Source organism: Gymnoscopelus braueri (assembly GCF_963280865.1).
Source record: "Gymnoscopelus braueri genome assembly, chromosome: 8".
NCBI classification, from domain to species: domain Eukaryota; kingdom Metazoa; phylum Chordata; class Actinopteri; order Myctophiformes; family Myctophidae; genus Gymnoscopelus; species Gymnoscopelus braueri.
In genome coordinates this window covers 43,491,993-43,497,992 of record NC_137609.1, presented here as the reverse complement: position 1 = coordinate 43,497,992, position 6,000 = coordinate 43,491,993, and positions in this window count along the sequence as shown.

Sequence of the window (6,000 nt, the reverse complement as noted above, 5' to 3'; positions counted from 1 at the left end):
AATGAAGGCTCCGTTCCATTTAGTGTAGCACAGTGGTTCTCAAAACTTAATTTCAAGGACCTCCATAACTCTGAGAGCGTACAAATGGAACCAAATGGACTTACGGGTCCATTTGGTTCCATTTGTACGCTCGGGCATTTGCACTGTAAGGGGCCATTTCAAAACCCCCTCAAGGAACCCTGAAAGTGTTTCCAGTGAGTCAACATGCATAATATCAGCACCCTGACTCTGTTTGACCAGAATGGAACAGAGCCTTCATTAGTATCATTGGTAACACCTGTGAAGGAAGTAAGAAGAGGCCCAATTTCTTTCCAATATGGCGGCTGTGCATAGAGCCCATTGCAACACAAGAGCAAGCATTATGTCATGCAGTGTTCCTCGTGCTAAAGGCTGCTTGTAGAACGTCTTCAGCGATGATGAACCCAGGCTGAAAGGGTGCTTCAGGTCTTTCGTCGTCAGACACACCCTCCCTTACCCAGGCGACACAGACAAAGGGTGATCGGTCTTTTTTTTCCCGGCAGCCTCCAGGATGTTTTTTAATGGCTCTCATGCTCTGTATACGATCACACCAGGGAAAATCTGTCACGAAATATCTGGCAGCACAGCAGTTAAGATACTGAAATAATAAGTAACCATGTTACTCACATAGTGTCCTTATACATTAATTAACAGTTGTTAACTTCCGAGCTAATTAGACTATTGCAGAGCGAGCATAGTGTGTCTCATTGTGCCTTCATGGCTACCGTCTATTGTATTTCCCCTGTCCTTTCACTCCATGGATTTCGAGGGTTCGGTGCAATGACTGGCCAGCAAATCCCCGGCACCCAACTTTAACTGGTTCGCCGAGGGATTTCCAGCTATTGCCCCTGCACTCCGTCACCAGCTCTTCGTATTTTTGCTCTTTTGCACTCGTTGGCCTCTTCGATCCGGTCTTCCTAGGGAACAGTAAGTTCCAGTAAGATGACTTGCCGACTCCAATGTTAACACCGGGTCTGGGCAGAGTGAAGTGGCTGAGATGTGCAGCGGCAAAAAAAAAGCCCTCAGGAGGAGCTTGGCTGGTGTTGTGCCTTCTCCCCTATAGCTCTGACAAAGGTGATGGACTGCTTGCGGGTGTGCTGGTACTTTGTGTTTTGAATCGCTGTGCTGATTGCATCCGCCAAAGCCCTCGAGGACCTGGCCATGGCGCCAGTGGTACCGCCCATCCCCCAATGCCTTCGGACAGCAACTGAGGAAATGTGCTCCAAAGTGCCTCTCTTCTGGAAGAGTTGGCATGCCCGGAGTGTCTGCCGAGCCCCCAGCAGTGTGTACTGACTGGGCGAGGGAGAACATCATCAGAATGGTATAAAAGAGCAAGAAGCATTTTTTTCTATAGACCAAATCAGAACGTCTGTAAACAAACAGGTATTTCTCGCACACGCACACACACACACACACACACACACACACACACACACACACACACACACACACACACACACACACACACACACACACACACACACACACACACACACACACACAGGCCTCCTCCTGAAGAACCATGACAAAAGATCATACTGCCCCAGTGGGGTGATGTCAGCATTATCCACTCGGAAATACGTTTATTTTTGGGGTGATTTTATGACTCTTTGGTCAATTGGAAATAAAACATTAGGCATGTCTACATTTGATAAAAGTAAAAAGAAACCTGAAGCTATTGGACCGTAAACAAGATATCACATTCACATTTTATATACTGCCGTTCTTGATTATTACTTCTGTTGCTCTTTCTCTTATTAGTGCCAATAAACATAACCTTGAAATGTTGTTGAAAGAATACACAATTGAAAAATATTACATAAAGAAAGGGCTCCTGTAATAGATTATTTCAGACTACCACTGCGAATATTAATTTTTTCTCAGCCAATAGACCATATTCACACGGCGGCCATGTTTCTATGAAGTCAATGAAAGTAGCCACCCCGGGTGGCGGCACTTTCAATGTTAAATTCCAATATGGCCGCCGTGTGAATATGGTCTATTGACGTCAGTAAGAGACTCGATCCTCTTCACTTCATGTAGATGCTGATGATGCCGTTTGCTGAAAAGTGAACTGTTTTTGTTTTGTTTACTTACATGACATAATGGCTGTGTACAGTTTAAATTTGCATAAGTATACGTATTTTATTCCAAGAAAAGAAAAATAAAGAAATAAGGTGGCTTTGTGGGGAGTGCTGATGGCTCACTTTTAAGGGAGGGAGTTTGATTCACGGGTGTTTTTATTGTGTGTATATGTTTGTTTCCACTGAGGACCATTTTGGAAATACAATAAGGGTTTTCACTTTCACTGTTTTTGGTGCTATCCTCTTGTGTTTTGTATTGTGATATTCCTTTGATAAAAGTCTTGCTTATATCTTATTTGTAAATCAAACTAAGTGTGTGTGTGTGTGTGTGTGTGTGTGTGTGTGTGTGTGTGTGTGTGTGTGTGTGTGTGTGTGTGTGTGCGTGTGTGTGTGTGTGTGTGTGTGTGTGTGTGTGTGTGTGTGTGTGTGTGTGCGTGCGTGGCATGAGAGGGAGGGAGGTTATAGATATATACTTCACTTCACTGAAATATGTTTCACTCAAATTTATATAAACATTATATTAACACATTTCCAGTCACCTCACTCAAGATATAGCCCTGGGAGCGCACACTCCATGGCAAATTAGACTTGATCCGGGCTACGTGATTATGACTCTTTGAATCGTTAGTTTCCATAATCTCTCATGCTTTTACATTTAATTCTTCTTATGTGACTAACATAAGAAGAAGCGAGGCTGTCAGAGAATGAAAAGAGCATGTCACAGCCTGCTGTATCCCTATTGGTCCACTTATAATTGAGCTGATAAATTAAGAGAGCAATACAAACCTCGACTCCATTTTCTTTTAGTCCCGCTATAGCGAGGTTTCTAAGGATGGCAATTTTGACTGTGTGGTTGGATCACTTCATACCACTTTGATCTGGTTGGGTTTAAGGACCAGACACACCACCTATAGGGACCGTTAGCTAGGCTTTTAGTTATGCACTTTTTTAACCAATTAAGACCTGAAGCCGATTCTACAAATGTCTTCTAAATCCTAACAGTTTTCAGAAAAACGTATGTTTCTATATCTGTGGTGCTCAATCTTTTTCATGTCAAGGACCCCCAAAATGATATGTTTTTGGCCTCGGACCCCCATCTCCAAATATTTTGTTCCAGGCACCCCTAGAAGCAAAGATTTTAGTTAAAAATGTTCGCAGTAAAAGAATATATACATTCAAAGATTTGCACACATTGTCACGATTTTTCTAAAATAGCAGATCTACAAGCTCGTAGCGCGGCACTCGCTGCACTGTAGATCTGCTATTTTTTAATAGCCAAAGTGTCAAATAATGCTTTTTAGCTCAAATAAAAAAATGACACTGATGCGTTCCAGGTCTTAATAGGTTAAGTTGAAAGTATTAATAAGCCTTTAGTCTTTATTTTTTTCGTGTGCCACAAAACATGTAGTATTGTTATACGGCGAATAAGTATCCCTCTGTCCAGGACCAGATAAATGGACACCAAAGTATATGGAACCTTATATATATAATACACTCATACATATTATATAGGCGTACATCGTAATTTCCTTCCCTGAGAACCAGGAATAATACATTATCAGGAGATGAGGGTCGACCTCCAGTGTCTATAAAAAAGAAAGAAAAAAGCCTGCCGCCGCTTCCCTCTGAAGATACTAAGACTAAGAGTGCCTTCCGCCCCGAGAATAGCACAATCAAAGCATGATGTACAAGTATGAGTCTAGGAGAGCCTTGGATTAATGATGCAAAGGTTCCATAGCTCTAGTACATTAACCCTTTGAGACCGAGAACGCATCTCTGTGTCATTTTAAGATTTCTTTGGCTGTTAAAAAAATAGCAGATATAAGCTCATAGCGCGGCACCGAGTGCCGCGCTACGAGCTTGTAGATCTGCTATTTTTGAAAAATCGTGAAAATGTGTGCAAATCTTTGAATATATATTTTTTTAAAGCGAACATTTTTGACTCTCTTACAACTCCTGGGGGTCCCTGGAACAAAATATTTTGAGCTGGGGGTCCACGGCCATATCTATTTTTGAGAACCACTGATATTATAGCAAATATGTTTTTTCAAAAAACTGTTAGGATTTAGAAGACTTTTGTAGAATCCCCCAGAAGCAAAGATTTGAGTTACAAATGTTCGCTTTAAAAATACATATATCCAAAGATTTGCACACATTTTTCACGAAAAAAAAATAATAATTGCGCCGTGCTATGAGATTGTAGATCTGCTATTTTTGAATAGCCAAAGTGTAAAATAATGCTTTTAGCTCAAATAAAATAAATGTCACAGATGCGTTCCCGGTCTTAATGGGTTAAGCAGCATAATGCAGACATCACAGTTCATTGTAACACACAGGTTCCCTATCACCTGGCTGCAACCTATTTTGGCTGATCAATTTGTAAAGGGCTTTCGTTAGATTAATTGTGCTAAACTGGATCTCGTGCCGTCAAACCCCCCCCCCCCCCTCTTGCTAATGCTTGATCTTCTATAATTAGCAGTGTGCACAAAGGGGCCGCCTGTCTTCTGCATCCCCTGAGGAATTGCAGGTCACATATACCTATACACTGTGGACAATGAGATGGATGGCCTATGCCTACAGACCCCTCTGCACTCTCATCTGAAACGTAAACACACAAAAGCAGACAACATATATACTAATTGAAGCCAGTGGTGGAGAGGAACTAAGTACAGTACATTTACTCAGGTACTGTACTTTGCTGTGGTACTTTTAGTTTACTTGAGTATTTCCATTTTATTATATGATATACTTCTAAACCACTACGTCTCAGAGGAAGATATTGTACGTTTTACTCCACTAGTTATTTGACAGCTTTAGTTACCAGTTACTTTGCAGATATAGATTCTTAATTCAAATATTGTATATAATACCAACCACTTGAGGCCTATGTTATACTTTGGCTATTCGAAAATAGCCGATCTAGCTTGAAGATATACCTATTTTCAAAAAAGTTTGACAATAATTTGGACTACTTTTACTTTGGTACATTATTACATATTAAGTCCATATTGTGCAATATTTGTGATAGTCACGTTATAGCCTGAAAATAATATGCACTGTCTGAAGGTTTGATGGAAACATATTCATTATGGACCAAATGCCTTGTCCTTGGGGCAGTGGGGGGAGGGGGGATGTTTAATATTTATCATACATCATTCCCCGTCTCGTCTGTCTTTTCTCCATTGTGTAATGGTCTCCTGAAAAACCTACCTAAGTAGATCCCGTGGGGCATATTAAGGCCTCAACACAACTATATTCGCTCCCATGAAGGGATCTGATATTCTTAGCTCTGCCTTGATACAAAGTCATTGTATTTTAGGGGTTGTTTTGAGTTAAAGATGCACTATGTAACAATCGATCTGTATGGTAGAGTATGTTAATATAACTTATACAATTGGGGTGGTTGTATTTTGGTCTCCCTGCTCTTCCATTGAGACATTTAGAGCCCGTGTCTGGACTGGGTTGACATAATCTGCTAACAGCAGAATCTCTCTCTGCACCACTGCCCTAAACATGTTGTTAGTAAATAAACACGGAAGCACAAGGGAGGAAGTGGAGTAAGAAATGGGAGGGGCCAAATCAAGTTCCTGTTACTACACAAAATAAGGAGGTGGTGGCCCCAAAAGGCAAAAACAAACTTATTTTTTATTATTTTACCAAATGGGTTTGACATGAATGGTTGACAAGTGGTACCTACTGCATGAAGGCCAAAATGTGATTTCTCCCCTGAGCAAGCACAGGCTACATTAGGCTCAAGTGGGAAAAATGTCAGCAGGATATCCTGGGTTCAAATCCGGGGTAGGACTTTAAAGTTAGAGGGTATAGCTATAGTCCACATAGGTTCGCCACAATTACACCTTATGTGTTGAATATCTTTTTTATCTGGACCAGTGTTCTG